The following is a 26,869-nucleotide window of genomic DNA, read 5'->3' as shown; positions in this document are numbered from 1 at the left end:
TAGAGCAGATCAGAAAAATTAATCCTATTTATTCTGTGATAATAATTGCAATTTCTCTTCCGGCTATTAAAAAATCCATTGTGATCTTTGTTTAAGTCCTCTCTGAAAGGAGAGAAAAATAGGAAAAGAGGATTCTATGAATGAAGATATTTTTGCAATTTTGCCTACTTATTCTTTGTTGTGGTTTCCTACCATTGGCCCTTGGGTGAAAGTAAAAAGGTAGAGGGTTTGATGTTATTTCCCTCTAGTGATACAATAGATCTGGAGGAATAAAGATCATGTAAAGGGATCTCTGTTCACTCTTTGAGGACCAGCATCTATGAGAAGGAATTTTATTCCGATTTTCCACTGTCTATCCTATTTGCACTCCTTTTTCCATTTGATTTTCATGCCCATTTTCAAGAATGTTAGCATGATGTTGTGCTGGGTAGTTTTGTGTAGTTGAGGAAAAATTAATCACAGACCAACCTCGGCTGTTATTTATTAATGTATTCTTTCCTGGGATTTATGAATGCATGGGGGAGCAGAAGTAAATTAGTAAATTAAGCAAGAGTTTAATGATTAGGAATAGTGCATCAAACTCAATGATTTTGCCCACAGGTCATGGCATATTTATTTGTGACTCTCTGGTGATGTAAGTAACTGGTTCCTCCCTTATTTCTTGCCTGACTGTGCTTTTCAGTGAGATTTTTTTTAAAAGGCTCTTTGAAATCTAGGGCTATTTTAAAGCAAACGGGATTCTCTTTTAGGATGAGAAAGTGCAGCAGCCCCTAATGCTCCAGCTCTGTAAGGGGTGAGGAAAGGAGGGAAGAGAATGCTTAAATCAAGGATTAAAAGAGACTGTCACAGAGTGAGAGCGGTTGGTCTTCTAGGCATAATCCAGGTTCCAAATCTGGATTACTGGATAATTGCTTTAAGCCTCAACTCTGATTAGCTTTGACTGTGGAGACTGGGGAGAGTACAAACCTGGTAGAAAAAAAAAGCAAAAGAGAATTTTGAATCCTGAAGCAAGTCAAATTTTAGTTCTCTAAATACCTTCCTTTCCCCTCCATAAATCTTAAAAGACCTAGCTATGTAACATGTTCATGAAGTAACCTAACACCCTCACATGATATTAAAATATTCAAATTCTTGTTTTAAATTCTATCAGAATGCACAATTTTCCTTGTGTTTCTTGTGTCGTCTCAGAAGAGAGGCAAGATAAAAAAAAGAAACTCACATGATGTTTTAAATACGTGTTGCAAAAGGAATTTAAATTATCTTTAGGTTTTTCATAATACTATTTCAAATTAAATACAAAATGTATTTGCCACCCATTCATTCTTAATGCCTGGAACATTGTCGCTTTATGTGATACAAATTTGAAAGCCTATATTTGGATTTTACATTCATACTTGCATTTAAGCTAATCTTTTGTTTTTTTTTCCCTCTCTCCCTCTCCCTCTTTTCTTTTGCAGGTACTCAGTTACCTCTGTCAGATTACATTAGAGGATTTAGGTGACATCCTTGTCCTGGAATCACTAAAGATACTCCTACAGGCTACTTAGAGATACAAATATAATGGACATAATCCTATTTTGATGGAGAATGAGTCGGATTGAGTTCAAAATAAATAAAATAACCCCCCCCCAACAACCCACCTTCCCGATAGCCTCTCTCTGTTTGCTTATTTTGTTCAATAAAAGAGGATCTCCTAAGAGCTTGCCCCTAAAACTTAAACCACACAAATCAACTCTGTCTCTTCCCAAAGGTCAAAATCCTGGCAGAATAAAATACAAGCGGAATACCAATTGGGATGGGACAGACACAAGTGAGTGGAGGGTGCAAACATGTTTTTTTAATGAATCCCCAGTCACTCACCTTTGGGGCTGGGTCCCCAACTTAGTAGTCTTCTGAAGGAGGAGTGGTGATGATGGGACCTGGTGCTGAGTGTGTTTCCAGGGACTGGCTCCTAATGATCAGTTTCATCTCAGGGAGATATTAACAGCATATTTGCACCATCTAGGTAGGGACCAAAAGGAAGATGAAGCATTTTCTCTGCCTTGATGGAAAGCATTGCAATCCTAACTATTTGTTTTGGGAACTGTTGTGGCTTTGGGGACAAGTAAATATAAACAGCAGGAAACACAAATACAGAGACAGTGTTAGGGGAGGCTAGGAGGCAGCCGTGTGGTGGTGGCTTCAGGAAGAGGATTCTGCTGAAAATAAGCTTTGCCTCAGTATGTGTAAGAGGCTTTGGCAGGCCCCGGATCAGACCTCTGGGGAAGCCACTCAGCAGGGTGGGGATTAGCCAGTGGTTTACTATAGTTTGTGCTTTCCAATTCACAGCAAACTTGCTTCCCTGTCATACTCTTGCATTAACTCTCTAAGTACTGACTTGGCCATTTCATCTCCTTCTTTCCCCCCCATCAGAATTTTTTGTCTTTTAACAAAAAAGAATAGCCGAATGGAAATGGAAGTTGAGAATGTTGACGGTATTTAATGGACATGACTGAGAAGACACAGATCACGTAACATCTACAGATAGCAATAAAAATATAATCAGAAAGAATTTTGCAAGATGAATAATTTTCCTTTTCTGAAAAAAAAAAAGATTTCTAATGAATGACTCTAAAAAAATGTCCAAAGCTTGCATTAAAGGAGTTGATCAGAACTGCGATGTTTGTAGGTTACTTCTGAAATAAACATCTTAAATGTATTCTCATCCTAACAATGAGATGCATTCTCTTTTTGAGACTTGACAGGGTTAATTCCTTTTAGCTGTGGGAAGACTATGCTTTGGTGGAAACCCCATGGTTATTCCTAACGCATGACCATCAAAGAGTCAGATTAGCTGAGGGGGAAGGGAAAGGAAACCGGGCACTTCCTGTCTCTTAATAAAGCTAAGATTACAGAAGTATTTAATAACCATTGTGGATTGAATAGGAAATGGTATGAACATGTTAAGTAATTCACAGAATCTATGGTGATTGTTCGAGATCGTTTTTTCATTGTTATGTTGGCTATTTGGAAAATGTTGTAAACCTGGAATCTGATTACACAGCACAGCTAGGCAATCAACCATAAAAATACATTTTGGGAAAATTTTGGATCTCTGGTGGGTGCTGCAAAATGTGAGGTGTGCCATCGTCACCACTAAGGAAAGAGCAGCCATTGTTTTATAAGCACCGTGAAGGCAATAAAATGTGGATTCCTTATGTAGGTCCAAATGTAGCAGCTGGATTTGGCTTTATGAACCATGAAAAATAGTTCCCATCTGGAAGTTGATGTTGAATAAAGATGCAACAGTAAGATAGCATCTTACATGAAACATTTTTCCACATTGGCAGCGTTATAGTTTGTACTTTTTAGTGTTCAGAGAAAAATACAAATGGGAGACTTCACACTTTTCTCTTTGAGTTAAAAATCTTAAATCTTCATTAATATTTTAGATGAGATGTTTGCTGGCTTCACTGCAAACAAATGTTTTAGCTGTCTAAGATTTTGAAATTCCAAAATAATGCTTTTTTATTTTTTCTGTTGTACTCCCACCATCTCTTGCACTTGTCTCCTTGCTGTTTCTTTGATGGGACACCCCACTGCCTATCCTGGAATGCTGCAATCTTAACTGGTGCTCTCTGGCTATCTCCCATAACTTCACCTTACCCACTTTTCACCTACTGCTCTAGAGTCAATAATTAAATGAATCCTAGTTTTTGGAAAGTGTGCTAATCAACAGTTCTTTCTCTCCACTCGACAATCCAGGGACTTTCCAGACCACTCTCCCACTCTCTCTCTCTCTCTCTCTCTCTCTCTCTCTCTCTCTCTCTCTCTCTCTCTCTCTCTCTCTCTCTCTCTCTCTCTCTCTCTCTCTCTCTCCCCCCTCTCTCTCTGTATCTCTCTCTCTCTCTCTTTATCTCTCTCTCTCTCTCTCTTTATCTCTCTCTCTCTCTCTCTATATATATATATATATATATATATGGACAAAATTCCTGTATGTATATTGTTTTCCCTATTAGAGTATTCCCATTTAGAAGCTCCTTGAGAGCAAAGACTAGTTATTCCTCTTAAAATTAATTTTAGTTTTTTTCTAGCTATTCTTTTGAATTAATATTTCCAGTATTGAACACGGTAGCTGGTATCTAGTAAGCATTTAAAAAATACTTTTAAATTCATGCACTTGGGGGCATTTGCATTCCTTTCTCAATAGGTTAACATTTCCTCTAGTATAATAAGGTAGCAATTGCCTACCTCTTTACTAAATTGTGAAGACATGGAAATGAACAATTGCCAACAATAAATCTTGGTTTGTGCTCAGTGTGAATCAGGCAATGCTCAAACAAGCCTTGAGTGCCAGTAATATTTATACCAAGGCACTGGCCTGGATTGGACTTTTATGGACATGTGATCCATCTCCTTGCTTTTAAGCAGGATTGTGCCTGGTCTCAATCTAGCAGATGAAAATCAGTCCTATTTTAGATGGCATCTAGGCTTTATAGGAAATTCCAATATTTTACTGAACACCAGCCAATTCATCCAACATCATTATTCAGTATTATCTCATTAGCTATTTAACTTCTAGGGAGGTTAAGAACTAAAAGTGGGAATTTTAGTACCTCATGTAAATTAATTTAAGCTTAATGTAGTTAGGCGCAGAATCACCTCCATATAATGAAGGGATTTCAGTGTAGGATTTTACTACAGCATTCTAGCAGTGGACCAGTATATCAGTTGTCCAAGGACCAGACTAAGTTTGGGGAGACTCACCACTAGGGTGGTCACAGGATGGTGCATTTTATTTTGATTCACAGTAACTCTGAATGACCATCTAGTAAAGTTGCAAGCAGTTTCATTCAGTTTTGATGGAAGGAGTACATTGTCTTTAAGGTCATAGGACTTTAAAGTATTAATGAACATATTTCTTCCAAGAAGTTCATCATCATTTTCTATTTCTCATGGGTGTTATCATAACTTTTGGTCCCCTGTCCTAGTCCAGGAAATTTAGAATTATGTTAAAAAAGTTATTAAACTGTGTACACCCATTTACCAGTCAGTGATGCTTCTATACTCCAGAGTGATCAAAGAAGGAGGAAATGGATTCATGTCTACAAAAACATGTATAGTGTTGCTTTTTTATTTTTGTGGTGGCAAAGAATTGAAAACTGAGGGGATAACCATAAATGGGGAAGTGGCTGAGTTATTAAAAGTAAAGTTATGTATATAAGTGTGATGTAGTATTATGCTTTAAGATATGATGTGAATAATTTCAGAGAATAGTAGGATGTCTTGCATGAACTGTTGCAGAGTGAAGTAAGCAGAATCAGGAGAACAATTCATACAATAGGAAGATCATTTTGAAAGACTTAGGAACTCTGATCAATGCAATGTCAGATCACCATTCCAAAGGAATTATGATTATCTTTGCTACCAACAGACTGACAAATAATGGACTCACAAAGTAGAGACAGAAACATGTTACATTTGGATATAACTTATGAAATAATTTATTTTGTTTGACCATACATGCTTACAATAGGGGTTTTGTTTTTCTTTCAAGTTGGATGCAGAAACAAAATGAATTTTCATTAATTGATAATATAAAATTTAATTAAATAAAAAAATAATAGAATGTAAAAATGCAAAAACCAAACAAACCCACACTAAAAATCACAACATCAATTAGGATTAGTCATTTCTTGCCAGTTTCAGTTTCTTCTCTGGGAATGGTGGGATGAGATCCTTTTTTTCTTTTTTTTGAACTCTTCATAAACACTGTAAGACATAATTATCTGCCTGTATAATAGTAAATGATCAGGAATCTATTTTCATTCATCAAATAAATGGTTAATGAACAAGACCTTGTTCCTTTATTCAATCTAATAGCAAAGCTGATGAACACAAAACCAACCAAAAAACAAAGAAATTCATCATAGGAGCCTCATAAGGTTATTGGTTGAGTCTAGTGTTACAAGAGGAAAGATTTAGAGTGGGAAGGCACCTTATAGGTCAGTTAGTTCAATGCCTTCATTTTACTTTTGAGAAATTGATGATCAAAGGAGTGAAATCAACCAGTCAATTAATTCGCATTTATTGAGGTTTTCCTTTGTGTTATACGCAGGGGTTACAAGATAAATCACAATCTTACAGAAACTTACATTCCAATAGGAGAGATTATATGTATATAAGATGCTCACTCAACATACTTTGAGTAACCTTAGGGGAGAAGAGATTAGTGGTGTATGGAAAGGGGTGTAGGGGAGCCAGGAAAAGCCTTCTATGTCCCTTGAATCTTGAGAGGCTTGCTCAAAGTCACAGTGATAGTAAGAGAAAGAGGAAGAATTTGAATTCCAGTCCTCTGATTTCAAAGTCAGTGCTCTATCCATGAATGGGCAGTCAGAAATAGAATCTACATGACCAGAGTCAAAGTGCCAATCCCCCAGTAGGTGTGTTTTATCGTTCATGCTAAGTCACCACACAAATGATTTAAAATATATAATATCTAAGATCTGTCTATAAACTGCAAGGATATTATCTCTTACTTGTGAAGCTAGGTATTCTTTTTCTAGATACTCATATTGTGTACCTTTTATAAAAAACCTGCCTTGCTGCCCAGAACTACAGAGAAATATTGGGTATTAGCTGATGTGAGAACACGTATACCACATTCATATCTGTGGCATTATAGTTTGCAAAAGCACTTTCCTCCCCACCATCTCCTAAGATTGGTATGGCAAGTCTTATTACCCAAATTTAACAAATGTGTGAAGGATTATTACAGATTCATTAGATAAAGAAAGAGTACTGTGATAGAGGCTGGCACTAGAGAAAAAGTGCCAGACTAAAGAGTATTATGAAATTGATCACCTCAAGGGGAGAGGGGCCCCAGGAGTGGAATCCTGAGGAGAGAAGACTCTGGCTGGAGAGCAGCAAGGGTATTTCCATCTTGAGACATCGAAGAGAGAAGGTGGATAAAGACTTTCTCCTGAGGGTTACCCATTTTTCCTGCTGGTGACAGGAAATCTTTTCCCCCAACACTTCCCAATTGAAGGGACTTCTGAAGAGAAACCTGAGCAGACTTTACCTCAGCTCCTGTTTCCCAGGGGTGAGTCAACCTGACTTTATCTCAGGGGGGCTCAGGCTGCCAAGGCCTGAGTTCCCTCAAAACGTGAGGAGGGAGGAAATGGGTTTATATAGAGACAGGGACTCCCTTTTTCCCACTTTACTTTTCTTATTCTTCACTGCCCATTATTCCTTTGTATTATCTGATTGAGTTAACATTAAAAGTTATCTGTTCCGCAAGCTGAGTGTGAGCAAACAGATCAACGGGAGATCTTTTGGTCTCAAGTAGTGGAGGGGGGACAAAGGGGACAAGAGGGACAAGAGTGAATTGGGGAGAGCAGTTTTAGCTAAAGAGGGAAGACAGAAGGGGGAAAATCTTCAATACCCCCCTCCTCTCTCTGAGCCAATCTGTTACATCTGCTGTCTCCACCTGAACCCCACTTTGTAGAGAAGGGGGTTCTCCTCCCTTCCTTCTCTCTCCATACCTTGGGGGTACATCCCTTCCCTCTCTTTCTTATTTTTATTTTTTTTTAAAACAGTACTGACTTTAAACACTTGGCACCAATTTTGCCACTTGTCAGAACTGGAGTAATTGGCTGTATCTATGAGGTCTTATATTTCTGTGTCAGTCATCAAGGAGAAAGTTTAAGAAAATCCTCAGTTGAATAGTTACAAAGCCTACTTAATGAAGTTTATTCTTTGTCACTATTTTCAATTTAGGATCTGTATGACCATAGAGAGTATTGTTGTTGTTTGTCCTTTGTTTTTGAAGAGGACCAATGACCTTATGGAATGATTTCTTGACTTTTGGGTGTGAATTGGTTTTAAGTGAGGCAGAGTTGCACAAAGTCATCAGCCTCACCCTCTTTTCCAGAGTCATCAAAATCCAATGGCTAGACAAAAGTTAGGATGGCTGGTGATGGCCTACAATGCAGTGGATGACTTCATTTTTTTTAATGTCTGACCTAGTTCTAAGCACTCCACAGTGTCTGCTTTATCCCTCTCCATGGCCATTGGAACACATTATACTCATCTGCCCAGTCCACTATGTGAAGTCTTCATATGTTTGGGGTAGACATCCCCCTAATTCACTGATGGGTTTATGGTCCACTGGTAACCATTAATCTGGTTTTCTCCACTTGCTGAGATGGTTAACCAGTGTGTGACCACTAAATAGGCTACATCTTCTTGGAGCCACAGGTGAGAGTTTAGTGCCAGGTGGACTTCAATGGTGGACTAAGAACCTTTGGTGTGAAGGCTTGCTGAGCCATTTCCAGGGCTGCTCATTTACCTTTGGAAGGAATATACATAATGATGAGATCATAGGTCTATTGGAGAATGTGTTAAAGTAGTGCTGGGACATTTCTTCTGTGTAATATTTTTTTCTTAGCAAACTCCAATTTTTAAGGTAAGATGTAAATCTCTTTAAATTTTTCTTCAGGGAATCTGTATCATTGATAGGGAAATTCAATAGGAAAGTTAGCACCATAGATCTTGTGGTAGAAAATTATTTCCTGGGATTCTAGTATCATTGGGGCAAGAAAAGTGACTTTTCCACTGAATCTGGGCTGGCATCATGTGGAAGAGGGGCCATTCTGCTAATCTGATTTTCCTGGAATATTGCTGTATTTTGAAACACATACTATTTTCTATGTTACTTTGTGCTTTTTGTTTGGATGGTAATCCATCTTGCAGCCATAATTCATCATACCACTTCTGGGCCACATTAATTGAGTGTTACTAATGTCTTACTGCATCATCATGATGTTTGAGAGAGTGCCAATATTTTGAGCATTGGCACGTCCTTGTGTTTTTCCAATTGTTCATCCAATGATACCTCATGTTAGTCATTATGAGATAATGCTACATGCATAGTGAAACAAGCTCCTTTTGGAGATAGGGCTGTTGAAAATGATTTCTGGATTCTCTCTAATTTTTAATATGATTTCTACATAGTTCAGAGATTTAGTGCTGATTCAGAGTTGCTGGTTTAGTACCAAAGAAAGAATACTGAACCTGGAGTCACAGGACCTGAATTCAAACTCTTGCTCTGATACTTTCTGTCTATGTAACCACTTAACTTCTCTAGATGCAGTTTTCCTCATCTGAAAAATGAGGGAACTGGATAAATGCTTCCTCTCATTTCAGAATAAGATTCTGTGATCTTTGATTCTATGAATTGTTTGACTAAGACAACTATTCTCTAATCATGATTTTGTATCCTTTCTCAGCTCTTTATTCTTGATTTATGAATTTTCATCTTCTTAGCCTTGAACATTTTTATAGCCAGTGAAATAGTCAGAAAGTTTTTGCATCTGAGGGAGGAGACACAAACTAGGTATTTTCCTAATTTTCAGGAAAATATGATGTCACATTTTCCTTTTTTTAAGAAATGGAATGAATTTCAAGACCCATTTGCAAGTCTTTTGTCATTTTTTTAAACTCTCAACTCTCTTACAGTTATAAGACAGAAGAGTGGTAAGGCTTTTCATCTTAATTGAATTCTTATCCATTGTCTAAAAGCATGATCAGTTCAACCCTTAACAACCTTTTACTTTACTGACCATGTTATTTCCTCGAGATATCATATCTTCATCCTTAAAAGTAAAAAATTCAGAAATAATTTTTTATACTTATTATCTCTGTTTCTGCTTTACCCACTCTGATTGAAACCACAGAAAAGTTTTAGTGATCTCTTAACTGCCAAATCCAAAGATCTTTCCTCTATCTACTTTCTACTTGTAGTTTCTCTATCCACCTTTCTGTGACTTAGGACAGCCCTTCCTCTGGTCACTTACATGACTCTACTCTTTTGTTTCTTCTCCCATCTTCTCTACAACCCATCTCACTCTACTTTTCTGCTTCTTTATCCTTCTTTGAATGTTCCTTGAGACTCTTGAGGCCTCCTGTTCTTTCCACTCTCACTCTTGGTAATATCATCAACATACATAGGTTCAAGTTTCATCTTGGTCCATAAGAATTTATTCAGTGCAGATGAATCAAAAATCTGTATATCCACCATGAAGCTTTCTCCTGAATCTTTTTGCCAACACCGCCTGTACATTTTCTCTTTAATACCATAAAACACCTCAAACTCACTTTGTCTAAAATAGAGCCCATGATCTTTTATCCATAATACATCCATCTCCCAGTTAGTCAGGGAGCCAATTTATTAGCTTTTATAGCTATTATATTATTATATATATTAGCTATTATATTATTATTAATAGCCATTTATTATTACCTACAATGTGCTAAGCATTATGAGTAGGAAGAAAGGTAAAAGTCAGACCTGTTCTTCAGGAGCTCATAGTGCAATAAGAAAGGCAACATGGGAAGAACTATGTATAAATAAACTATGGATAGAATATCCATCATCCAAATGGCACAACAAATGATACATTTGTCTTTGAAATAGGAATTCAACTTATAACTTGGTCATTCTCTTTTAGAAGGTGAGAATAAGGACACACATCTTTAAAACCAATGTAAACTAGATTTCCAAAGTATGTGGGAAGGGAGTGGTTGGGGCAGACAAGTTATTTGGAAAAATTGTACATATCACTTTTCAAAAATATTTATTTCTAAGTAAGAAAGAGAGTACTTGGTGAACAGGAACCTAAAAAGTTCTCAACCAACTATGAAGAGAGCTCAGATAGAATTAAAGGTGACTCATAGATCATAAAGGGAATCTGGAATTAGGTGGCAGGCATGCCATATAGAGCTGTCAAGATCGAAACACCTGTCTTCTGAGTGTTGAGCCTCCTTAGCAAGCTTCCCGAGCAAGAAAATCAGGTTAAGAGTTAAGACTAGTGTGGAAAAAGAAACATTAATTTCTTTGCTGAAGTCATCTTAATAATTGGAAAATATTTGTTTAAAAATTGTCAACCCAGAAAATGAAATGTTTGGGACAAAGGCATGTCTCCTGCAAAGGCACATTCTGTGCCTTTATTCTTCTTAACTGGATACTGAAATGATTATGGTAGATACATTTAAGATGATTCCCACAATGCATCCTAAGTACCCATCATATCAAATAAAACTCTTCATTAATTGTCATGTGAAAAAAATGATTTTCCAGAAGTGTTTTCCTAGGTACAAACATGAATTTAAGCAGGTATTTCTGTGAGAAATATTCTTTGTTATGATTCCTTCAGAGGATCAGAAGATCCAAGCATTACAAAGGAATTCTCTGGTCCTATGTCCAACTTCCACCTGAATTGAATTATAAAAGATGCTACTGAAATAATTCAGTTTAACAAAAATTTCCTCTATGTCTTCCATGGGTAAAGATATTCTCCCAGGCACTGTGTAACAAAGAAAAAATGTAACAGTCCTTGGCTTCAAGAAGCTTACATTCTTCTAGAGCATGCAACATGTGCATGGATAAGTAAATAAAGTCTTTATAAAGTAAATGAGGAGAGAGAAAGAGAGAGAAAGAGAGAGAGAGAAACAGAGACACACACACACACAGAGAAAGAGAGAGAGAGAGAGATTGAGACTATAATCAGGGAAGTCATTTAGGAAACTGTTGCGATAATGTAGTGGAAAATAATATGAGCCTGAAGTAGGATTTTTGCTGTGTATGTGAGAAGTAAGATAAAAATGTGAGTGATATTGTGGAGGTAGAATAGACAAGATTTGGTAATATTTAGGATTAAGCTAAATTCAGTAAACATTTATTAACTACCTACTGTGAACCAGATGTTATGTTAGTCCCTGGTGATAAATAACCCCCTCCTCCCACCAAAAAAAATCTCTTTCCTAAAATACTTTAAATTCTTCCAGAAGGCAATAACATGGGCACAAAACACTACCACCATCACCAATAACATGCTCAAGGTGTTACAAGTGGTTAGTCACTGAGCTCTGAGTGAACTTGAGATCTCTGACTTCTAGTCTAGTACATTTACCACTGTATCACTCTACTTGTCTGATATAACACTAGAATTCTGTTCTTGTTATTTTAATGTAGGTGGACATATATTTAAATAGACAAATCATGATTAGGCAAGATAGGATTCTTTAGATTGTAGTTTTGTCTTCATTATTTCTACTAGAAGACATCAGAATAAGAAGACAACATTTAAGAACCCTCATAGGAATAACTAGATGACCATTCATCTGTATTACTTGAAATTTAAGCCAGTTTTTAAAAAATATAGATAAATTATTCCTTTTTTTAAAAATTGTATTTTCAGCTCCAAATCCTCTCCCTCTGTATGAGGATAGCAAAAACCCAACTCCTCTATTAATACAGATAGCCAAGCAAAACAAATTCAAGGTGTAGCCATATCATATGTCACACAAATATTTCACAATTATATAAAATATATCATATACATGACATTCATATGTGATTAAGTGTGATGCACATATAGGTATCTGCTCATATGTGTGCTTCTATTCAATATTCACTCAGAATGCATCACTTCTCCTTCTGGATGGAGATATATAGCATTTTTTCCATGTTGTGTGGTTATTCATTGTATTGCTCAGAGTACCTAAATCTTTCAAAGGTTTTTGCGTTACATTATTGTTATTATTTTATAATTGTTCTCTGCTCACTGCATTTTATATCAATTCTTGCCAGTTTCCTCAATTTTCTCTGAAATCATCTCCTTCAATATATTCACTATGGTATCTCATTACATTCATATATCGTAACTGATTCAAGCTTTTCCCAATTGATGTATATCCCTCAATTTTCAAACTTTTGCTTTTGTAAAAAGATCCACTGTAAATATTTTTCTAATATGAGTCATTTTTCTACTTCTTTAATGTCCTTTGGAAATAGACAAAGTTAGTGGTATCTCTGAGTCAAAAAGTATGCCCAGTTCACTAGTATTTTGGATATAATTTCAAACTGCTTCCCACAATTGCTGCTACCTTTCACATTTCCATTAATAGTTCATTAATACACCTATTTTTCCATAGTCCCACCAATATTTGCCATTTTCCTTTTTTTTCAACTTTGACAATCTGATGGGTATGATGTGGTACCTCAGATTTGTTTTTATTTTTATTTTTTTAATTATTAGTAACTTAGAACATTTCTTCATATGGCATTTGATAGCTTAGAAATATTTCCTAAGAAATCAAATTCAGGAGGTCAGCAATAGCACTTTTCTTTGCACTTTTCAGTAACAATTTTTAAAAACCAAAATCCTTAACAAAATTCTACAATTTGTCCTATAATCATTCACTGAATCTTCCATAGTTTCATCTTTTTCAGTGGATTTTTATTCTCTTTGGGATCTTCAGGCATCTAGAGCAGTTGTCATAATTGATGAAAAGAAATGACTTGCACAAAGAGTACCCTAGATAGGCAGAAGTAGAGAAAGGAATCCACACATTTTTAATTCCTGATTTTCATGAATTTTTTTCCATGACAATTAAACTTTCTGAATGTGGAGACATAATTTCCTTTGAATTTAATTCAAAATGACTCAGGTTTAAGGCACTTGCTTCTAGTCTTATTCTCCTCAACTATGCTTTGCTACAGTTTATACATTTTTCTACGTTTGTATATACTCCTAGAAATAGATTCTCAGTGCCATTCTCCAAGCAAACACCTGGAGGCAATCACTAGTCTATAGGCAGATGCACACTTTGGAATAGTGGTACTTTGGGCCGTTAGAGGAGCTAGAAAGAGAGGAAAATGAATGGTCTCATCTTTCCTTTTTGTCATATATAACTCCCCAAGAGAATTCTCACCTGGAATCCATTTCTTTTCTTCCATGGCCTTGACTGATTTTGGTGCTGAGAAGACTTTGCCTCATTCACTTCTCCAGGCTGAGAGGAAGTTTGGCTCTTCCCTGACATCAATCACAACAGCCTCCTCCTGAGTTGGTTGAATAGGATTTCTACATCTGTCTAAGTGGACATTAGCTTCCTCAAGATGTTGACTTATTGAGATAATTAGCTGTGATTTTGTACCTCATTCTATGACTGTACAGTACAGTTCCTAACTCAGAATCATATGCATGAAGGAAAGTCTGTCACCATCATGTTCCTAAAATTCAAATTCCACTTCACTAGGAAGAATTTCCATGAAGTTAGGGCTCTAGTTTTTATAGAAATTCCAGATTTTATGCTTTTTAGAGAGTGTGTCCCATTGTGACAGCATGTAAAAAAGCACAGAATCCAGAATCAAGGGGGTTTATATCCTGAAATCTAAATCGAGTAAGTCGCTTAACTTCTTAGGACTTTGATTTCTTCAATGGTAAAATGAGGTCTTTGGTCTTAAATGAGACCTTAAAAGTCCCTTCTAGATCTACATCAGTAATTATCCTCCAAGTAGACACCTTAGGAGATAGTATACTTATTTGCATAACGTTGTCATCAGTCAAAACACTGATGAAATTTCTCTTAGATCACTGCTTCCAAAGGCTACCATAAATGCTTCTTATTAGTGTCCATTGTGGCGAAAGTCTCTGCTGTGCATAAGACACTGCCTTGAAGGTACAAGAACCAAAAAGAAAGGATCCCTTTTCTCAAGAAGGTACAAGAACCAAAAAGAAAGGATCCCTTTTCTCAAGAAGGTACAAGAACCAAAAAGAAAAGGGTCCCTGTTCTCAAGAAGGCACAAGGACCAAAAAGAAAAGGGTCCCTGTTCTCAAGAAGCTCATGGTCACTTGTCATGCTCTTTAAGCTATAGATCATGTTGAGGTCATGGATTAATGCTAGAATGGACTTCAAGTAGTCATCTCATTTATTTCTGTTGTAGATAGAAGTATATTTACTATAACTCAGGGGAAAAGAGAGGAAATAAAGTGTAGCCCTTTAGAGCTTGATGAATCTTTTCTTTTTCTCTTCTTAACTTCCCTAAACCTAATAGAGAGGTATCTACAGATAGTTGGTTCTCAATTAATACTTTGAATTTCATGGATTATAGTTCTGGAACTTAACTTCTTTTTTTCCTAATTGGTAAAAAGCCACTATCCACATCAATGATTCAGTTTAGTTCAACTTGATTCAATTAAAGTTAGTAAACATTTGTCAATTTCCTTATATATATGAGACATTTTTCAGGATCATGGGTCTAGGTATAGATAATCAAAATGGAAAGTCTTATTTATTTATTTTACAAGAAGGTATGGTATGGCTTAAGCTATTATTAACTACATAGAAATAGGAATGACATATGAGTCTCTTGCATGTGTTCTAGATTTTAGTCAAACTGGATGACTATCTAGTCTTGAACTCAATATTCCATCCCTCAAATCAGCCCATACATAAAATTCATTACTTTCTCATCTCTATGCCTTAGAAACATCATTTTTTTTCTCATGGTTCAATTCAGCATTCCTTGAGATCTCAAGATATGAGTGCTCTCTCCCATATTTTACTCCCATATTTTACTTTTATTTATTTTTTACATTTGATTTTAATTTTAAATTAATAAGCTTTTATTCTCTCCCCATCCACTCTCCCAATTTAAAATAAAACCCTTGCAGCAAATACTCAAACAAAAGAAATTTCCACACTGATCAAGCCTAAAAATATATATTTCTAATTCTTTGTCTTCAATCCATCATCTTTCTGTCAGAAGATAGGATAATATGTATCATCACCAGTCCTGTGTGGTTGGTCATTGAGTTCTTAAGTCTTTCAAAGTTGTTTGATGCTTTTATAGAAATTGGTTCTCTTTACTTCACTTTCAGTTCATCTAAATCTCCTCAAATTTCTCTGAAATTATTCATTTAATTGTTTCTTATGACACCATAGTGTTGAATTGTATTCATATCTGTTGATCTGTTTAGCCATTCACCAATAGATGGGTATATCCTTAGTTTCCAGGTCTTTACCACCATGAAAATTTCTTAAGTCAAACTTTTTGAAGCCAAATTTATGCTAGTCAAAGTTGAGATCTAGCAATTCTAGAAAGCCTGGAAGTCTTCATGAAAGGACCTAGTAATGGAGTATTTAAATGTCTATTGTCCTAAGAACAGCTCCTATAATTTTAAGAGTATGTATTTACTGCCAAGTTGGCCTCAGGATGATAAATTTTGAGTCAACTAACTTTTTAAAGAGTCTAGTAAATTATAGTAAGTACAGCGGTACATTGGCACACTAATTTATTTCATTCCATGGCCAAGTTTGTAACTCAATTTGCTCGTGTGTCAATTTAAATTAATGGAAATGCAATTAATCCATTCTGGTCCCCCAAAACACATGATTTTTTTGTTTTATATGCTTTTAAATATGAAAATGTACTTTATAAATAACATAAATATATTTGTAGATAATAAGAGAGAATGTAAAGAAATAAGTTTGCTAATGAAATGTTATTTACTTTCAAGGTCAGGTGAAGATTCTGGTGGAGGTTTTCATTTCATGCTTTGTTGCTTAACATAACTTACTCTCTATACTATACATAAGGCTACATTTAAATGCAAAATTGACCTTACAGATTACTTAGGAAATGTAACTTTATTGTTAAGCTTAATTGTTATTTTTTATTTCACTTAATTTTCATTTTCTTCAATTTTGACTGTTTTGCAATACTTTCTTTGATTTCACTTAGTGGTCTTTTCAACAAAAACCTTTCCATGGAAGTTTGTTTCTTACTCTCAGAACATGTTGATAATGTGTGAAACAAGTATCATTACATAGCTCCAATGCATGACTGTTGCAATTTTTTCTGCATGAGTTTTTTTCAATAAATTGTTTAATTCTTTCTCAATCTTTGACATTTCCTATATCTCGATTGTACTGATTACCTTATCCACCTCAGGCACTTCCCTACTCATTTCCTGAGAAACCATATAACTGCTTCAATTCTTCCGTCATCAGGACCCATGGTTAAAAGTTGAGAAATTTGCCCCGCCCAAAAACCCCAACAAAAATCAAAACTGATAATAAAGACAAAAATAAAGAAGAAAGCAAAAGCAATTCAATACAGATGCTTCCATGGCCAGATAAACACTGAACTAAATGAGACAGCCTCATATAACTTGTGAAACCAAACATTTGACAGGCTATCTAGTGGAGGGTGTCAGAAGCTTGTGATTCAAATATCTGCTCTTGACTTAAAGCAGAAAAATCTCCATCACGACTGCTTGTCTCTCAAATTGCTTGTGACTTAAGGTGCTTATGTATCAAGGCACCACTATGATCTGTATTGGTGGATAGAATCAGTACTTCAAATGCATTCAATTTAATTTGCATTCATCAAATGTCTACTAGAATAAGATATTTCATTGATGATCAAAAGAAAGACAGTCCCTGCCCACATGGAGCTCAATGGGCAAGGAGCTCAATGGGCAGAAGACCAAACATAAAAGGAAGGTGAAAAGTAGGGGAGGTCCTTGAACCAAACCATGAAGATGAAGTCTGGAGGGTAAGAAGCAGAGCCAGGAGTAGAATAAAGGATGATGAGACTGTACCTTTCCTCAAAATGGAAATTCTGGGAGCTACTCACCAGTGGAAGAAGAGAACCAAGGAAGGTAGAGGGATACTCCAGTATGAGAAGGCTGCAGGCATTGAGGACTGATCTACCTGAAATTATGAAGAGTGAAATAAGTAGAACCAAGAGAAAATTATGTACAGCAATGGAAATATTGTTTGAAGAATGACTTATATATGTCCACGTCCGGAGAGAGATCTGATAAATAGAAACTATCAAGACATAGTATTATATACACATTGATTTTTTCTCAAAGGATTATTTCTCAAGTGTGGGAAGGGGATGGAAGGTGGGACACATCCTGGAATTTTAATGTAAAAAATAAATTAACAAAAAAATAAATAAAAAGGAAGCTGAAGTCTGATGGTGAAGCCCAAAGAATCAATCAGAAATGGGAGGTAAACAAGAAGAGAAAGTTGGAGATTCAGGATAGGTGACTTGTTCGGGTCATGCATCTGTTGTCAAATCTGGATTTAAACCTAATCTCCTGATGGGCTGTGAGCCCAGAGCACTTAACAGTATAGGATTATAGAGCCTATACTATAAAGGAACTCAGAGGCCATCTAGTTAAACACTTTCATTTTATATGTGAGATAACTAAGGTCCAGGGAGGTCAGATGATTTGTCTATTTGTAAACAAATACCTATTTAAGGTTAGATGAGAAACCAGGTGCTCTATTCCAGAATCCAACCTCGTGTTGACCATTCGTGGGTTCATAGAATCAATGCATTTTGAGGTAGAAGGGACTTTAAGGATGCATGATTTGGTTTATGTTGTCATTGTCCTACATTAAAATGTCAGAAGTGTAAATCATTTACCCCTAAGTGGATTATTCCTTCTCTAGGAAACTAGGAAAAATGGGGAGAAGGAGGCATTGTTATTCTACTCTAAATTTACTGTAAAATAGAATTCAAGTCTCTGCTCCACAGATCCACCAACTAAACTGAGCCCAACATATGCGATGATAGCATTTGGCATTCGTTATAACTGTATGTGACATTACATGGCATTTTGTAATCATTAATTAGTCTACATAATACCCCCATTAGGTGGGTCTTCATTACTGAATTTTAAGTACCTCAGAAACAAAATTGAATTAGCAGCTAAACCCTGCAACTTGAATAAAGAGGCCCAGTATAGAGGATCCCATGAAACCAAAAGGAACTCATGCTCTCTGGAGTAAGAACTTTGGAATAAGCTTTTGCTAAGTACTATAAAGCAAGCTATTCTCTTCTCTTTCCCGGGGGCATCACCCTTCACTAAGCAGCAAGATAATTTAATGAAGGGCCAAATCCAAGGGATCTTTGTTTCTTAGTTAATTTTTAATTAAATAACATGGTGTGTTGCTTTTCTCTCTCTCAAAGTTGAATTCTGACTTGGGAAATGTTGGTTTTTCATGATTTCATAAGCACAAGAAAAAATGCCCCCTGGCACCCTCCTTTCCTCTGTAAGTCGTATTTCCTTGGTTTTGAATAAAGAAGACAAAAAGATTAAAAAAGAATAGATTTTAAAGGAGAGGAGTGATGCTTGCTACTATTATAGGACATGCAACGAGTAAAGGAAGGACTTAAAAAAAACACTTTTACTCCTTGAAATGTAAAGGATATACATTATATGATATACTGACATACTTTCAATGATATCTAACTCTTTGTGGAAGGGGAGATAAACAGAAAAGGCATTTGGTTCTTCACTTTGTTTTGTTTTCTGCAGAAAAGTTATCTACTCTCACTGTTTGTGACCTACTGAAAATGAGGCTCCCCCAAAGGAGAAAACTAATCTGTTTCCCATCTACAAGTTGCTTCTGTTAACAAAGGAGCAACAGGAGGCCACTGAGGCAGGGGGTTAGAGCCTTAAGGTAATGACTCAAGAAACAATAGGAGGAGAATGTTTTCCCCCCTCTGAGTTTTTTTCTGATTTCCTCCCAAGTTTCCCTGTAACAATATCCCTGAAAGAATTGGGAAATCCTTTGGTTCCCTCATTTTATGGTAAAAAGTAGGGCCAAGATTCAGAATACAAGTTAAGTACCCTATTCCCCCTCACATACATGCTATGTCTTGTGTGTGTGTGTGTGTGTGTTTGTGTGTGAGAAAATAATAGAAAAAACTATTATTTTATAGAGGCAAGAGATCCTCAGAGCTGAAGTTAGGGATAATCTATTATGTTGCATGTAGCAAGGGGCAATGGTTAGAATTGGGTTTGAAAACAGTTTCTGACATTTATTATATCTCTCTGAGCCTCAGTTTCTTCATCTTTGAAATGGGAAGGATAAAACCAGTAACCATAAATTCATAGGGTTGTTGTGAGACTCAAATAAAATTGAGTATGGCTAGGGATTGGACCTGGGATTTTATGAGTGTAGAGATCTCCCTACTCCTAGCAATACCAAGTGGGAAACTCCTCTACACCTTCCAGTGTCAGAAGAGATGCCCTGAGCATTTTCATGACTTGCCCAGGGTCCCACAGCTAATAAGTGTGTTTCAGACAGAGGGCTTAAACCTAGGTCTTTTGGTTTTAAAGCTAGCTTTCTATTCATTATATCATGAAAGAAATATGTAAGGCACCTTGGAAACTTTAAAGCACTATGGAAATGTCTGTAATGACTAAATTGGACCTGTGATGTTATATACGTGGGCATCCTCTCTAACTGGACACACCATCATTTATCCGTGCCTACCTGTGCCCTGACTTGTCCTTATCCTCATCCTTGAATAAACTTGTTATGAGGGATTGGGGGATAGAAACAATTTCAGTCCATTAACGTACCGTTCTAAATATTGGATCTGTTTTAAAATGTGGCAGGACCAGCCCGCACTTTGGATCTTTTGTTCCAGGTCTTGTTGTAGCAGGGGGTCTTCCATGCTCCATCGGAAACAGATTTCCGACAAGTACTATAAATACCTAAGTGAGGTATGTGGCTCATTTTCTCCAGTGTTGGAGGTTGTCCCAGGTCAGACATGAAAACAGTATGAGCCTTCTTGGTCCCTCTGATTTCAGAATGAGATGCAGGCTCCCTTTAGGGAGAATGGGGTCTCAGGAGCCTTTGGAATCTCCCCAGTGCCAGCCTTTGAATAGTTCTTCTGCCTTGACCATTGGCTGGCTCTGAAGAAGGGGTGCTCAGAACCATGTGAGAGCAATATGGTCTAATGAAGGAAAAGTCAGGTGTGCCACTTCAAATCCATTTTTAGAAACGTTGAGGAGAAAGCTGTCAACTGAGAAGCCCTTAGAAGCCGTGTGCACAGAAACGCATTCCTAAACCTTCTGTTTAAAAAGTGCCTGCCAACTTAGTAGTGAAGCAATGTGAATGAAACTAGCTAAATATAGACTACTAAAGAGAAAGAGAGTTTCCCCACAGATCAGATGGGACAATAGCCCAGCCAGATGTCACTCTACAATAATGCTCCTCTATTTAGCTGAATTGGTAAATTTTAGTTGTCATATAAAAGATATCAATGATATTTTGGAACTGCATCCAAGACACAGAGTTGAACTGATTTTAAAATTGCTTCTGGGATATCTTTATATGTATCACCATTTGGGGGGGTATTTTAATTCTGTTGCTATTTGTTTTTGTTTAATAATTGAACAGAATGAACTATTTGTCAATATACTTTTTCTCTCTTCAAAGCTCTCCTTGAGAGTGTGATGATATGGAAGAATGCTTGATTTGGAGATAAGAGGTCCTGAATTCAAATCCCAGTTCTTTAGTTTCTGATCTATGTTACTTTGGAGAAGTGGTTTCTCTTTTCTGACCCTAAATTTCTTTATCCATCAAATGAGTGAACAGGAAGAAATAACCTGTGAAATCCTTGCTCATGCTAATACTGTGCTTTTATGATATCAATTTGATGACAAACTTGAAAAATACAAATCTATTGGCATGAAAACATTTTAGTCCCCAAATATTATAGAATGGGGAGGTTAAATCCTAACTGTTACAGTAACTAATGGTTACTAGGAGTAAGGCTTAGAGTAACTAAGATTGTTGGAATAAACATGGATATTCAACAAGGGATCAGGTAGACATGTATTCATTAATTTTTCATAAAATATTTATAAATCCAGAGCTTTAAGTAACTTCATGTAGTCAAATCCCTTCACTTACAAATTAAGAAACCGAGGCAGAGAATTGCTATAAATTGCCCAAGGTTATACAGATAGTAAGAGACAATTCTCTTAAGTGGCTGTTTATATAGGAAATTCTTGAAGTAAGGATGCATTTTGCTTTCTTTAAATAAATTCTATGTTGCTTACAAAACTCACACTGTACACAAAGAATTTGCAAAAACACTCTTCTTGTAATTTTTTTCATGCTTCTACTTACCTTGAAAAATTCATGGTAAGAAATTTGTGTACATTTCCACTTGTGGAAAGCTTGTCTTCTCTAAATTCCAGCTAATGTGCTCACTTATGCTACAAAGAGTTTGTTTAAAACCTTCTTTAATGCTCAAGATGTCAATAACGGACTCTAGGACTGTCTTGTATATCTTCTGGGAAAGAGGAAGCTGGTAGTGGATTTCCTTGTAAAGAAACTATCTGGTCTATGGTTCTTCCAGCTGTCACATCTCAGTAGGTTTCAAAATAAACACTCATTACCTTGTAGAAATTAGAAACGGAGTGCTTTAAAAAAGCAGGAAGAGAAATAATAATTTTTACTTTTCTTAAACAATTTTTAATTATGAATAAATGAAACCTACTGAGCAGCCTAACAGTAAGTATCATTTAACGTGAATGAAATACACTTACTCTTATGATATAAATTATAATAGTGTCATGGGTAGACTAAGAACTCTATATTTAGCTATATTTAGAAAAAATAAACACTTATTTTTTTCAAAAGCAGAAGAAATAAGAAATGTTTTGTAAAATCATTCAGGTGCCTTTGATTCATCTTTTCTCTTTAAGGCTTAAAAAATGGGCAAATTGAAGCTAATCAGATCCAGCCAGTTATAATAAAGGGATGGCACAAATGACTGATCTGTTCATATTTTAATGTTTTTTTTAATACAGTTGGAAGTCCTTTTGCCAACTCCCCTTCCCCTTTCTTCTCTCTCCTTCTCTGACTGCTATGTATATTTCCCAAACTGATGAAATCTGGAGGATATTTTCCATGTTGAGTTTGCACTAATTGTGCCTGCTGACTGTTTCCACTTCTCAGGAAAAGTCAGGGCTCACTAAAGAGCTGGGACCCTCAACTTAAGTCCTTGGTGACCGAATTGATGAGGCCATTTGAGTGAGAATAGGGCAACACAGGGGCTACATTAATGGGACTTAAACAACAGGCCATTGCTAATCAGGGACCTCAGGGTTGAAATGAGGTTAATTGTTATGGGGGTGGTGTGTGAAAAGGAGGGGAAGGCCAGCATAAATCAGGTTTGGAGTGGGTTCAGAGATGTGCCTGTACGATTTACGTTCATGCAAGTGAGCCCAAGAACATAAGCAACCCTTTGCAATCCAACTGGCATTTGTTGGTTTAATTTGAAAATAATAGCAATAATTGGGAATGATAGTTGATTCATGGACTTGTGGACAATTTCCCTGCAGATCTGGGCAGAGAGGGGTGCTTTAATAGATTTTTCTAAGAGAAATCGGTCCCTATTTTGAACACCGAGAATGCCAAAGGTATCATGGCCCTATGAATAGGGAATTGGATTTGAAGCCATGAAAGTCTGGATTCAAATCCCACTTTAGGCAGTTATTAGGCAATGAAGCAAATGTCAATTTTATATGCATTAAGAAAGGCATAACTTCCAGTGGAAGGTATTTTATTCTATGAACTCCAGATAAGCCAAATGTTGTCTGGAGAACTACATTCATCTGCTCCAGTTTAAGGATATTGATGAATTGGATGGTATCCAGAGGAGTGTAACTGTGATGCTTGAGCGACCTTGCGTTTGTGACATCATTTGAGGGAACTGACAGTACTTACCCTGGAGTAGGGAAGACTGGGGAAGGGAGAAGAGATTCAATAGCTGTCTTTAAGCACTCAAAAGGTTGTCTCATGGAGAAAGTAATAGACTTTTTCTTTTTGTTACCAGAGTGAAGCAGGAGAAACTTTGGGTGGAAGTTGCAAAGAAGTGAATTTAGGTTTGCTGTCAGAAAAAAAGGCATTTCTAAACAATTTGAGCTGCTCAAATGTTGAATGACTTTTGTATTTCCCAAAGTCAAAAGGTGGTGGGTTCTTGGACCTGTCAGGTATGTTAGAGTAGGAATTCCTTTTGTGCATGAAGGAAATATCTAACCTAAATTCTGTGTTTCTGTTACTCTACTCTAATGTAGCATTTTCTTTTTCTGGTATTTAAATAGAGTTTGGGTCTGAGAAGAGAATATGGAAGTCTAGATAAGGTGGGACCTTGACTAAGGGAAAGTGTTTGGACTTCCCATTCTGGCTAGGAGAGGGCCATTCAGGGGGAAAGAAAGTAAAAGATCTTTATTTTTATAAGATAAAAAAGAGAGAAACTTTATATTTGTATGACAGAGAAAATAATTTGTGAAAGCCTTCACGAAGTGAAAGGAAGCATTATCTTCCTTGGCATTTTCAAAAATAACACATTAGCATTTTTCATATAGAAACTGGTAAAGAGATGCCCACATCATGGGAATAGGGGTCTGTTTTAAACACTTACACAGTCAGAAGATTGATTTTATAAAGGCCAAATTCATCATCTTCCCTAGAAACCTGCTCCTCCATCTAACTTCTCCAACAGTGACGCCATTTTCCCAGGATCCCAGGTTGGTAACCTTGGGCTTCTCTTTCCTGACCCTTACTCAACCACTCCAGTTAGTTGCTGTGTTTTATAATTTCTGACTTGGCATTAGATAACCTGGGTGATTCTCCTTAAAATTAGTACCTTCCCTCTGGGATGATCTACCAATTTATCTTGTATATATGTTGCTTTTATATAGTTGTTTGTATTATTTTCTCCTCCATTTGGTTGTGAGTTCCTTGAGAGTAGGAATGGTTTTTACTTTTTCTTGTATCTCCAGGGCTTAGTATGGTGACTGACATGTAGCAGGCACTTTATACATCCTTGTTAACTTCATTATCTATGTAATCTTAGATAAGTCATTAATCTCTCTGGGTCTGTAAAATGTAGAAATTGAATCAGATAATCTCTATGGTTCCTTCTAGCTCTCAGTCTGATTTTATCCTACTGTGATTCCTGGAACATATCACAATGCTTGGTGCCTGGTATATATATGCAATAAATGCCTTTTTATCTCTTCATTCAAAAATTAAAGAGGAAAAGGGGAGAGACCAGTAATTGAATTTAGCATTTTGTCATCAAATGTGACTCCAGTCTCAGAATATCTGTAGAAGCTAAGAGAAGGTGAATAAAGGAGCTAGTTTGTAGTTTTGGAGTCATGGCTTCCATTTATTTCAAGGGTGGCTCCATATCTTACTCTCAAGGGAATCCATCAATTCTGGAGAATAGGAGCCTTTGTTTTAAATGGGAAAGTAAATCTTCAAGATTTTGCTCAAAGTATACAGAATACATTCTTAAGGTTGGTTTTAAGAGCTAGGGTATGAGGAGGAGGCAGAGCTTTATTCTTCTTGGAATTCACACCCTTCAAGCTTTTTGGCCAAATTCAGAATATCATACTTCTGGACTACATACGTTCTGCTTTTTTCAGCATTCTAATTTCTTCTATCTTGTTTTTCAGAGGAAATACTACAGGAGCACACTTTCCTTGTTTTTGTCCCCTTGAAGTTGTTTTGGTTTAAATCCAAATATAGAGCTTTGATTGTTTCTTATTATGTTTCATCTTATTAGTTTGGCCCAATAGAGTAGCTAATTGAAAAATTATTAGATATTGATTCTGTTATGCAATGAGATAATTCTTCCTAGGTCTGTAATATTTGTTATTAGGCAATTATTCCATTTATACCTTTATGTAAGTCATTGGAAAAAATGTAAATAGCTTAAGAATCAAGCACACAGTGCTAGAGTACACACTAGAGGCATCCTTCTGGCTTGACACTGAAACATTATTACTCTTTAGGTCTAGACATTTTACTCTTTCTGAGTGTAACACTACTTGCATTTAGTTTATTTTACTTCATCTTTCTACAAAAATAACATAAGAGGTTCTTTCATTTTTTTTATTGAAATAGGTAAGCTGTCATTATAGCATTTTTTGATCAGCCAGTTTAGTAGACATGTCAGAAAAGGAAATAAACTTACTTTTGCAGGAGCTCTTCTTACTAAAGTCATGCTTAACTCATTTAAAAATAAGTTTTTATTAATGTATTATTTTTTACATTATTATTATTATTCCCAGCATCCCTCCAATATAACCATTCCATAAAATAAGTAGTATTTCTTAATGGTAAACAAAAAGAAAGAAGATGAAGAAAAAATCAATACAACTGATCAATGCACTGGAAAAAGTCAGAAAATCTATGCAATGTGTACCACCTGTGGATCATCTCCAGAAATGGGTAGGTTAAGAGGATCCTCTCATATCTCTTTGAGTTCTGATTGTCTATAAAAAAACAACAACTTTATATCTTTCCTTCCTTCCTTCCTTCCTTCCTTCCTTCCTTCCTTCCTTCCTTCCTTCCTTCCTTCCTTCCTTCCTTCCTTCCTTCCTTCCTTCCTTCCTTCCTTCCTTCCTTCCTTCCTTCCTTCCTTCCTTCCTTCCTTCCTTCCTTCCTTCCTTCCTTCCTTCCTTCCTTCCTTCCTCCCTCCCTCCCTCCCCCCTTCTCCACCTTCCTTCTTCCTTCTTCTTCTTCTTCCTTCTTCTTCTTCTTTCTTCTTCTTTCCTTCTTTCTTCATCTTCTTCTTTCTTTCTTTCTTTCTTTCTTCTTTCTTTCTTTCTTTCTTTCTTTCTTTCTTTCTTTCTTTCTTTCTTTCTTTCTTTCTTCTTTCTTTCTTTCTTCTTTCTTTCTTTCTTCTTCCTTCTTTCTTTCTTTCTTTCTTTCTTCTTTCCTTCTTTCCTTCTTTCTTCTTTCTCTTTTTCTTCTTTCTTTCTTTCTTTCTTTCTTTCTTTCTTTCTTTCTTTCTTTCTTTCTTTCTTTCTTTCTTTCTTTCTCTTTCTTTCTTTCTTTCTTTCTTTCTTTCTTTCTTTCTTTCTTTCTTTCTTTCTTTCTTTCTTTCTTTCTTTCTTTCTTTCTTTCTTCCTTTCTTCTTTCTTCCTTTCTTCCTTTCTTCCTTTCTTCCTTTCTTCCTTTCTTCCTTTCTTCCTTTCTTTCTTCCTTTCTTTCTTCTTTCTTTCTTCCTTTCTTCCTTTCCTTTTTTCCATGGGCATATTTTTTTTGGTTATGCTTACTTCATTCTGACATAGCTCATGTAGCTCTTTGCACATTTCTTTATATTCAGCACATACATAATTTCTTGCAACAGCAATATTTATTTGCAATGATGTAGTATGATTTGTTGAGCCAGTCCCTCCTCAATCAACATCTAGCTTGTTTC

Source organism: Monodelphis domestica, chromosome 8, assembly GCF_027887165.1.
Source record: "Monodelphis domestica isolate mMonDom1 chromosome 8, mMonDom1.pri, whole genome shotgun sequence".
NCBI classification, from domain to species: domain Eukaryota; kingdom Metazoa; phylum Chordata; class Mammalia; order Didelphimorphia; family Didelphidae; genus Monodelphis; species Monodelphis domestica.
This window is presented reverse-complemented; position numbering follows the sequence as displayed.